The following is a 12,252-nucleotide window of genomic DNA, read 5'->3' as shown; positions in this document are numbered from 1 at the left end:
CTTTTGTGGATCCTGTAGCAGATTACATGGAGGATCTTCTCAACTCAAAATCTTTAATATGTTTTCTCTATGAGGGCCAAGTATATCAGCAGTGGCCTTTATATGTCACAATTTTGATTATGGGGGCACATGACCAAATAATGTTTCTGATTTCACCAACTGTCAGTCAAGCAGTTCGTTTCCTTCTACAATTGCTTAGGTGGTTGCACTGGCTGTTTCATTTTACCTAACCAGCAAGCAAAAGGCTGATTAGTGTAAGTAGGTAGGATTTTGTTTTTTGATTGGATGGCAAGCTTTCTACAGTTCAAGCCCGAAGTGAAGGCCCTAAGCTCTTCAATTCTGCTGTCATATACATAAATAAAGCAGCCAGCAAAGGGAAGTTCTCAAAGTACAGCAACAATTGAAGATCAAGGCAATCTGACCTGTTGTTCTTGACTTTTCATAAGGAAACTTCATCCCCAAGTGGAGCCACTGTTGGCCTCCTGTTGCAACAGGTGTTCATATTTCATGATTGACAGTGGAAGTGCCAAAAATGTTCATCTTTTCCATACTGCAAAAGTTCCATTTTTGAAAGATTTCTCGATTAAGGGAAGGCCAAACAGTTTAATCTTGGCCTCCCTAGGTTTCAATTTCTTGTTTTAGACTAGAGAAATAATACCTGTCCAAACAGTTCAAGCTTGGCAGAAGAGTAGATAGGTAGAGAATGAAGGTGCCCAACTATCTAATCTAGGCTCTTGGAAGCAATAAGAGTTGTTTTTAGATAGGAGGGCAGTTAAAAAGAAAAAGCAATCAGGGTTTGCAAGTTTAAGTGCACCCACTTAAGAGGAAGAAAAAATGTTAGGTGTATTAGGCTGGGTAGGTAGTTTGAGGTTGCAGAAGCAAGGTCTGGATCACATTTTGTATTATCAATCAGAACTAGTCTCATCAATGAAACAAACGCCAAGGCAGTTGTTTGATGGCAGAATTATGGAAGCATGTCTAACTCCCTTTCACCCTCACCTTCAATATCTCTTACTAACATCCCCCTAAAGGACCTTGGGATCTGCCCAACAAGTCCTAAGTCTTACTTCATTTTGGTGAAACATCAAGATAAATGTTGGCTTTCCTCAAAGAAAAGAAGCCACATTTCTTGTGTAAAATTAGTCCCCCACTCTCATTGACCCCTATGTCTAAGTTTTACTTTTGAAACTTAGCCTTCTGCTCTACTTTCACCTCATAAAGTCATATTAACTCCTAATTCTACTATGTAGCTCCCTAGCTACTTTCCTATCCCTATTCACTACTAGAACTATATAAAATCCAAAAAAATAATAATACTCCCACCCCTTGGCACTATAGCCATATATTCAAAAGGTTTGGGGAAATGTCAAATCCATCTGGGACTTGCATTTAACCCTTCCCCATTTGTCCCTTGGGATCAATTAACCCCTGGTTGAACTGATAACCATTTATTCCCCCTTCATCAACCATTTTCTATCACACTACACGTTCACATTTTGGAATATAATTTCCTTAACTCACACCCATGCCGCATTAACCAATAAAACCCATTTTTTTTTAAGTTCCCCCCCCCCACCCGTCGTATGAATAAACAAATAAATAGCGCTGCGGTCCCCGTCACTAACCTTCCGCTGTGTTAACTGTCCCATCAGCCGTCAGATCTGGCACACCCAAGATCTACGATGGGCGGGTCTTTTTGTGCCCCGACATGCCGAGGGTTAGCGTCCGAGAGATGGGCGGTTTTCCTGTCAAACTCCCACCACGCTTCGCCCTCCCGGCTGTGGCGGAGCCCCTTCCTCCGAAACCTCTTCTGCGCAAAAGCGGTGCGATATGAAACCACAAACCGCCCTCCCCTGTGTGACGTCGGCACCACGTCTCCCCCATGACGTCACCTCGACGCCTCCGCCATTGTGCCGCGATTGCCGCCACCTCATCCCTTTCGTCCCTGCGCCCTAACACCATGTCATTGCCACGTCACTGCCCTGTCAGCTGCCACGTTACTTATTCGTACCCGGGACCCGCTGATGATGTCACGCTGGCCTCATCCCGAAAAAGCGCCAAAATGTCATTTTCTGCATAAAAAGCGAGCAAACGACCATTTTATTTCACTTCTATTGGTCCATTTGCAAAACTCTGGTTCACTGTTTTTATCATTTTTTCATTTCCAAAGCTCGAAATCAACCAAACAAGCTGCTGCGGCCTGCAATACGACTCCATAGCTTTCCATTGCACCAGCTTGTCCTCCCTCAGCGTCGTTTTAACCAGGTATTTGCCAATTTCTCCCCTTTTTGCTCCTATTCTTCCATGTTTCTCCGCTGTACATGCTACAAACCTATAAAATTCCTCAATTGGCAACTCTGCTACGCCTAAGACTTCACTAAAACCCACCAGTAAGCCCTTATTTCAAAAGCAACCTTGTAAACCCGCGCCCGTTTACAATTTCACCGTCAAAAAACTCCATTTAAAGCTTGGCCTCCAGACAAAACCTTGTAAGAGCTCAGCATTGCCCAATTTCACCTCATTCCACTGTATAAATCAGTCCATTGAAGTCATAGTAACTCCTTCCCCTTCTGCATTTCTCCTCGCAGTCTTTAACTCCAGAGAGTTCACTAAGAGAAGGGAAGTTGGCCCATAAACTTTGCAAAGTTTGTCTCTCTCATAGCATAAGTGCCAAGCAGTCAAGCTATTGTTACATTTGAGTTCAGTCCTAGGTTCCTCTGCTACCCCTTACAAACAAGTTTGTTAGCCAGCTATTTCATTGACCTTCTTCCAAGCTCAAACAGTGAAAAGTTCCATAATGGCCACTCCATCAGATCTGAGCATCACTCCCATGAATCCACCAAGCAAAGAGCTTGAGTCAATGGCCTTGGCTGACACAGATTATCTTATTCAAGACCTAGTTGGGAACAGATATCATTTGCATACCTACTACCAGCTAAGAAACAACTTTATAAACAACTCTGACATGTATGGCATATGGGAGTCCAATTTGCCACATTATTTCCTCCCCTCTATCAATATTTTTCCTGAGATTATTCACCTGTGTGTTGCAAACTATGAGCCAAGTCAGAGGGCTGTTAAGTCTCCATCTGGGAGCATACTTTTTTACATCACTCCTGACTCCATCAACCAGATGTTAAATTTCAAACAGACTGAGCTGCTATTGCCCTTCTCCATGAAGCACTTGCTGGATGAGGCCTCCTGGCTCCCTGGCCCCAAGATTGAAAGAATTGCTAAGACATTTATGAGGGCAGATTGCCAACCTAAGGAACCACCTCCATTCCTTTATGTCCATTTCAATGAGGTGGGCAAGCTACTTGTAGATATGATATCCTATGTGTTAGGCTTCAAAACAAGCGAACATGTGGATGAGACAGTGTTGGTTCTGTTTTCTTCATTCAGCCAAGGACAGCCTCCTGCTATCAAGTATAATTATGCCAAGTTCATGGCAGACAAAATTCATGACCAGCTCATTAAGCTAGATAGGCAGGGAGTTTTCAAATATTCCTCATACATCTATCATTTGTTCATGTATTACTAGTTTGAATGCTTCCAATGCCCCATTAAAAAGCTGGATTCAAAGGGAGAAAGAAGATCTGTTTTCTTCTGGTCATCAGTATTCCATCAAGTCCAGCATTCTCCTTACTCTTACTGTGAGTTCATTGACCAATTTGTTTATCCAGTCTCCTGCCTCTTAATGAAGGCTCCTCCTCCCAAAATAACTTATGAGATGCAGAAGATACTGCAGCTATCTAAGAGCTACAAAGTAGGTGATTGGTACCTATACCAGGATAACATTATCATCAGAATCTATGGCTGTGATCTTTGTCCTTACAGGCTCCCAAGATATGTACCAATGAGGCTGTTTGCCTTGGAATACTATAGGCAGCTTATCAATTCAGATCTGACTCATTTTCACTACACCAAGAAGAAGGCTCGACTGAAATTTAAAGACGACCTAGGCCCCTTTATCATGAACAAGAAGGAAGGTTGGAAAGATGCTGACCTGATACTCAAGGATCAACTTAAGTTGAAAAGAAGTTTCTGGTGGGTCCCTTATGACCCACTTGGCTTTATTAGTGCCAGAAGAGTCAAATATAGATTGACACCCTATGATCACTGCAAAACCCCACACATTGAAAAATATGCTAATCAAGATGCATGGGCACAAGGCACTTTAGTTGAAGAATTCACTCAGGAGGAAATTTTGGAGCAAACTGCTAAAGATCTTGAAAAAACTCTTGACTTGGATTTTGCTGACCAGGTAACTTTCAAGCTGCCATACCAAGTTGAAGAGGGCACATCTACAGCTGCAGCTTCACAAGCTGCCCAAGGAGCATCTACATCAGCAACAGGTACAGCTAAAGGAAAAGAGCCAATGGAGACAGAGCAAGGAATGGTCACAGATCAGCCTGCCACTTCAATGGAACAAACTCAAGGGCAGGCCCCTCCTCAACAAACAGAGGCTACAAGTGCCACCTTTGCAAACTCCTGTCAATGAAGAAAGAAGCAAGAAGCGAGATAGAGAAGAATTTACACCAGCTAGTGGCTCTACACAGTAGCCTGAAGCTAAAAGGCAAAGAGTTGATCCTCCATTTGAGGAGGAAGTCAGTGAAGAAGTCATAGAAAGCCCGAGAAGGGAAGCAAGCCAGCATACAGCTACAAGCTCTTTCCAAAAAGAGCAAGACAAACAGCATGGCATGGAGGTATCTTCCTCTACACAGCAAAGCAAGTGACCAACTAGCATCAAAGCCAGCTTTAAAGAAATTAAGGCTCAAAATGAGCTATTAAGGGTACAATTGTATGACAAATTCCTAAAGGCAACACCTGCCAATCAGGAAAGGTTGATGGCTGCATATGACATTAAAGAAGAAAGGATGATTCTCGCCCACTTCAAGCCCAAGGTGCAGCAGCCACAGTAAGTTGCAGACTATGTCAAGACAAAATTAGAGGTCCTAGCCAAGGACATTCACCCCATGGATCAAATAGAGTTACATAAGCAAACAGGGGAGATGGTTTATGCCACCCTGGTAGAGAAGGCCACGCTGGCTCATGAATTGAAAGAATCTTTAAGGAATACAAATACTCAGCTTGATTTGGAAAGAATGTCCTCCACAGCTAAAGACAACAGAATTAAAACATTGGAGGACATTATTGTGGACTTAGGACATGATCCTAAGGATCCTAAAGGTGTGAGGGCACTTATGAAAAAGAAGGATGATGATATTGCTGCATTAAAAAAGTGATTGAGGTTGCTTCCCACTGAGCACCCTCAAACAGGAGAACTGGTGAAAGAGAAAGAAGTTGAGGATACATTAGACCTGCTAATGCAAATGAACCAGAGAATAATTGAGATGGAAGGAGAGTTGGAGAAAGCACTACAAGGCAAGCTTGGAGAGTCGATTTCCCAGCCACCTCAAACCGTTCCAACTGTTGTTACTGTTCCTCCTATGCAAGCAACAGCGACCCCTCCAATTATTCAAGCTACTACAACAGCTACAGAAGCTACAGCGGCAATAACAACAGCTCCTGACTCTAGCATGAGCATGGATGAATTGACAAAAGCTATCAAGGAGCTAGAGCTTCAAGCAACAGAGATAAAAGAGGCCAAGGAAAAGTTGGCCAATCTAGAAGGAAAATATGATAAATCCAATATGACAGTGGCTGAGCAGACAAGGGAAATTAAAGCCCTGAAGGACAAAATAAAGGCCTTGGAGAAAGAGTTGTCTTTGGACAAAACCCTGGCTGAAATAAAAAAGATTCTGTGGGCCAAGATTAATCAGTCAATCACAAGCCAATGGAGATCAATTAAGGCCATGTATGAACAGGTAGAACTAATTGGCCTAGCTCAGTTTGAAACTCAGAGAGCCAAAGCAGCATTGGGAAACATGCCTGAGCAGGCCAACAAAATGATCAACTTTTTAAATCATCAGACTAAGGAAGAGCTGGCAACACTGCATATCATGAACAGAACAGACGCCATATTGACAGCAAAGAGGATGCTCGTATTAAGAGGCTTTGTGCAAACCCTAGAAGCAAGCTGTCGGGAAATACAAAGGGATGTAGACAGACTAAAGGATTGCCCAACCTACTGACCAGCGTTGGAAGGTTATTGACACGTGACCAATATGCAACCAGGCTCAATAATTATGTCACAAATCAGCTTACTGCTTCATTAAGTTCTCCAGCACAAGCAAGACCTCCTTCAGGACAGACTCTATACGACAAGCTGGAAAAGTTATTTTACATAGAACATGAAGTTAACCATCTATTTGAGATGCCACCCAACTATTACAAGTACACAGAGGCTGATGAGACACTCGTCAAGATACAAAAGCATCAGTTACCTCCCGAGGATTGGTGGCAGGCAATGCTGGCCATTTTGCCTAGGTAATTTCAGTTTTTGCCCCTTTTTGTTTATTTCAAATCTCGGTCAGCTATGAGTCAGCAAAAGGAGGCATGAAAGCACCGGACAGAGCGGTTAAGGAATGCGCAGAGTAGGTTGGAGCAGTGACAAAGCAAAGAGCTGGGACGGCAAGCCTAAAAGCGCGGATTTTTGAAAGCGCAGCCCAGCCGACTCAATTGGACTCAAAAGTCAATTTTCTCTGACAGAATGAACAACTGTTACATTCATATTTACTGCGGCATTTACTCTTTCAGCTACTACTCCTTAAGAGTTGGCGAAGAAGTTATGAGCTATTAATTCATCATCTAGATATTTTTGTATCTTGTTTTTTGTATATATACCACCCTCTGCATTGTTAAAAGGGTTGTTTGGTTGTATAGCTCCAAGAGAGACTCGCTCTGTATACCTGAGATTTTCCTTAATCAAAGACTGCTGAAAGCTTAGAGAATGGACTGTGTGCTGTGTATTAATGTTTTGAAGAATTGAATGTGGAATTCTTGTGCTGCAACATGATCCAATAAGTGTTTCTTATCTCTGTTTTAAATTCATATATGTTTTTATTATACATATATCACCATCTAAGTTACAGAAAGAAAGATTAGCTAAGAATTTGCGTGGCTACACTCTATGCTCGGTTTCTGTGACTTCTATATGTTTTCTTGTGATTCAGGCATAAATATGAATTCCTTATGGCTCGTATTTGCTCTGTTTCATTCATGTTTGACAGTTATCTAGGGATTCTTTACTGCTCCTAGATAGAGCTCATTCATCTTCCCTCTGTTAAGCTGAAAGAGAGATTCTTAATTGCCTCTCATTCCTTAGCCTTCAATCCATCTCCATTTAGCTTGAAAGTTGTTTCATGTGCAGCTAGCTTGTTCCATATTTCTCTCTTGTGACCAAGAAAACGCACCAACAGTCCTACTCCTTGACTCCATGCCCAATGGTTTGAAACTCTCATACTATACCTGCCTCTTTACTTGAAAGCATCATCCTTCCCACCAAAACTTAAACAAAACCCCTTGAACTCAATAACTAGCCTAAAATCATCATCAACAAAGCTAAATCCTAAAGAGATAGCCCTCTCTGATTGCAGGTGGGCTAGAACCTACAGTCCAAAGATTGGTTTGTGGTTACCTCGGCCGTATCCTTTAAGGAGCTTTAAGGACAACCTGAGTGATAACACAGCCAAAGGGTTGTTATTTCCCCTACAGGAGAAATTTTATTCACCATAACTCCCCAATCTATAGACCAAATGATGCAATCTCCTATAACAAAGAATGCCACTGCTTTCTCTCATGAAGCACTCACTGAATTATATCAGAAACTGGAATTTGCAAAAAGAGCCAAAACCCTTGATCTTTTCTTGACTGAAGATGCCCCATTACCTAATAAAAATCCTCCCTATCCATCCTCCATTTTCCCTGAGAGAGCCAAGAAAATCATTAAAGTTATCTCCTATGTCCTTGGTTATTACTCAGATCGATGGGTAGATGAGGCCACTATTGGATTCCTTTCCATTTTCTCCACATATTCTAAGCCTTCCATCTTGTTCAATTTCAGCCAATTCCTTGCAGATTCCATCCATGAACAATTTGTCAAATTCAAAACTAAGGAAGTATTTAAATATGTTTTTGTGTTAGTATATATGTTTTTGTATTTTCAGTGAGACAAGCTCAATCTTGCATTACATAAGTTGGATGACGAGGGAAAGTAGCAATCAGTCATCTTCATGACTACAGTAGTAATGAAGGAGCAAAAAGAATACTCATACAAACTTGATTCATAAAAATGTTTTTACATCTAGCACTCAATCTCCTAAGTAGCAATCTAGAGCCAAGAATTAGTGAAGAAATCAGGAAAATTTTGTAGTTATCATACCAAGTCTAAACAAAGGATTGGTATCTTTACCAAAATTGCACAAAGCTAAGGATATATGGGTGTGAACTCGCTCCTTACAAACTGCCAAAATTTCTCCCAATAAGGATTTTTCCCTAGAATACATCAGGGAAAATGCTCAATGTTGATGAGATTCATTTTGTGTCTGCCAAGAAGAAATCTCAATTCAACATCAAAACACAAATATGACCTTTTATCTGTAATAGCAAGGCAGCAGGGGAAGAAGTAGACAAACTGCTGAAAGAAATGCAATTCAGACTCAGTTTTACATGGTCATATGATCCATTAGGTGTTGTCTCCAAGTTAAGGGTAGAAAAAAAATATACAGCTTATCTTCATACATTTAGACCAGAGATTGAGAGATACAAGAACCAGCTAGAATGGACTGAAAACATTCTACAAGTGGCAAAGAAGCAATTGGTGTCAACTTCAACATTACAGACTCCTATCACATAGGAGAAAGCAGCAAAAAGGATCATAGAAGAAGAGTCACCTTTAGTGACTGATACTCCCAGTAAAGGCTTCAAAATCATATATAGGAAGAGAACTAAGATCAATCCCAAAGTAAACCTAATAAAGGATTCAGATCAAGAAGATATTATCACTACCAGAGAGACACCTTATTCCTCACAAGTAGGTGATCAGACTACACTTTCTCCTACCACCTCAACAGCTTCACAAGGTTAACAGCAAGTTATGCAAACCATTTCATCTACCATAGATGAGAAACAAAAGAGCATATTTGATATATTCAAGGAGATTTAATTGAGACATGAATCTTTGAAGATCAATGCATATAATCATTTCTCAAAGTAGACTTCCAGATCTCAAAGTAGATTGTTGTCATCCTTTGACTCTGAGAAAGGAAAAATGTAGATGGATTTTCTCCAAGCACAGATCCCACGACCCAAGACAGCATCATATTAAAAAAGACTTCATTTTAATTTGATATAAAAGACATACATCCCATTGATCAAATGGAGATTCACAGACAAACTGGTCAAATGATTTCATCCACACTCACTAACACTGCTATGAGTTTGTCCAAATTGCAGGTTTCTTTAGCTAATGTTAAGTCACAATTGAAGATGGAAAAAGTCTCTTCACTTTCTAAAGATACAAGAATCAAAGCTTTGGAGGACTTGGTAATCAAGGTAGGATATGATCCTTCAAATATCAATGTTGCAGAAGATATCATAAGAAAGAAGAATGTTGACATAGAAGCATTGAGAAAATAGTTGAAATTACCAGCCACAGAAGATCCTCTGGCCAAAGACATTGAAGAAACAGAGTCACAGAAGACAGAAATGATGAAGCTCATCATGGAGCAGAATGTACAGTTGAAACAAATGGAAACAGAGATGAAAAAAAATCAAATAAAAGGAGCAAGTTGCAAGAATGTATATTGTCCCTTTGGAAGCTATACCTCTTACAGCAATTCCTACATCTACATATTCTACAACGAACACATGGAATACCGCAGATCAGCTAGCTAGCGTAGTGGAGAATATGTCTCTCCAAATAGAAGAAATTAAAATATTGTAGGCTTAAGTTAATGTTCTGCAAGACCAGAAGGCAAGGACTGAAACTTTCCATGCAACAGAGCTACAGAGAACTCAGAAGCAGATAGAAAGATTACAGAAGTCCACAAGCGAATCCTCCATTGGCCACACACTGGGTCAAGTTAAGGAAATTATATGGACCAATATTATTGAAGCCATGGATGAAATCTGGCCATGTATTCATATTATATTTGAGCAGAAAGAGTTGATTGAGAGAGCTAATGAGGCCATTTCCACTATTAAAAATGAGTTGGGAGATATGCCTGTGACAACCAACAACAACATCAAGTTTATAAATTCCAAAAACATATATGAGTTGAATGATTTGGAAGTACATGACAGGACATAGACAATTTTGGAAGTGAAGAAAGTTCTTATAAAGAAAAATTTGATTGTGCAGCTTAAAGAAAAATGTCACAGTTTGGAAATAGCAACTAACAGATTTTTTATCAAAATAGAGCCATTAACAAAGAGGGGCTTGCCTTCTTTATTTGTAATTAATGAAAAACTGATAACCAAGGAATATTATATGAGGAAGCTTAAAGACATTGCAAGGGACACTGCTAAATTTTCTGACATTAAAGGTGTTATGACAAGGAGATATTCTTTAGAAACTATTAGCAACAATATTTTCATTCAGCATGAGATAAAGCATATTGTCATGGTAAAGCCCACATTTGCTTGATATACCAAGGTAGATGAGATCTACCACAAGGCAACAAAATTCACCATCCCAGATGAGGAGCAGTGGGATAAATTGTGCAAAATTTCAAGAGTAAACAAAAAATATCAGCTACACCCAGCACAACACCCAAATCATGGCAACTCAGCAACTTCTCTCTGCGAAAATAGTGCCAAAAGTTTATATCACTTCACCAAATTCACCTCTTTTGGTCACATTAGTCAATTTTGTTATTTTTTAATTAATAATAGATTGCCATGTTGATACAACATTCATTGTAATCCTTTTTGAAATTTAGTTTAAATACTTCATTCATTCGAAGTATTGGAGGTCGGTTCCTGATCATTGCAATTTTTCTTTTTGAGCATTGTACTTTTTCCACGCTGCTAGAGCATCATTTTTTTTTTGTAAGTGGAGGTAGTACCATTATTTTCTATTTATGCTAAACAAAGAGACCAGATACATCGTTTTGGTGGCCTCAACCTGCCCCGAAGGGAAACCAGGTCTGTTGGCCACCTGAGTTTGCTATAAGCATTCCAAAAGCAAAATTTGACAAGTCTTTCCATACTGGCTATATGCACTATACAACTAAAACTACCTATCAAGCTACTATTTTGCATAAAACTGTAAATAGGAGAAGATCAAAAAGCCCACAGCATAGCCACAAGTGAATCATGCCTTTCTGGTTCCAGTATTCTGGTCCATATCCATGGGGATATCCATATGTTCCTCCTGGCTCGGGTGCGAGCCTACCATCCTGGACAGAATCTGAGACATCTCCTCCAGTTTATTGTTCTGATTGATCATAATGACTTGGAAATTTTTCATTTCCTTCTGCAGGTCTGGCAGCCCATTGGCAATATCCGCCATTTCCTTTGCAACCTGTTCCAGTGCCTTTGCCAATAGGCTTTTTAGGACCCAGTAAATATGCAAAGATTGCCTGTAGAGTGTCAGCCTTCCCCTCGTGTTTCCTGGGTCACTAACCATTGCTGCCCATTCTTCTGTCTCTGATTCCGACTGTTCCTCTAACACACTAGATTCCATATTTTGGATGATATGACGAATGTCCTCGTCTATTCCTTCCTGGTAAGCGCGAGCCACCTCCTGCACCGCTAACAGGGTGGACTGTCTCCCTCTACGCTGGTTTCCTGGTTCTTCCATTGGCCTACCACCTGGGTTTCCTTGCCTTGGACGGCCTCTGCTACCGCGCTCTTCCACGACCCGACGCGGCTCGCTACACTCAACAGAGGGCCGCCTTGACACTACCTATCTAGAGATAGACAATACACATCTTAATCTTCACATATATAAGATAGCTCTTAATTACACAGCCAGAGAGAAGAGATGACACCAGAAGCTTGCCAGAGATCAGCTTGGCTTATGCTATTACAAGAAATTTGCTTCTGTGCCATCCTCTCACCTACCTTCTCCTATAAACAATCAGTAATCGCAGGTGTCAGTTTATAAACATTTTCCTTGTCGTCTTTGCTTACCAATTGCCCTTTGGTTACTTCTCTATTCCTTGTAGGTTTTAACCCTGTACAGAAATTACTTGCATACGAATTCTAAAACACAGAAAATAAACAATACGAGAGCATAACACATAAAACACATATACACAGAGATTTTCCCCCGGATCCCAAAACCGGGACTACCAGCTTGATTTTTCATTATATTCCTTTCAATGTTACAATACATATTTATAC

This window comes from Pinus tabuliformis, chromosome 2_2 (assembly GCF_031772625.1).
Source record: "Pinus tabuliformis cultivar Carrire ecotype Pingquan chromosome 2_2, CPIR1, whole genome shotgun sequence".
NCBI classification, from domain to species: domain Eukaryota; kingdom Viridiplantae; phylum Streptophyta; class Pinopsida; order Pinales; family Pinaceae; genus Pinus; species Pinus tabuliformis.
The sequence above is the reverse complement of the archived record's forward strand: the minus strand, read 5'-3'. Positions refer to the sequence as shown.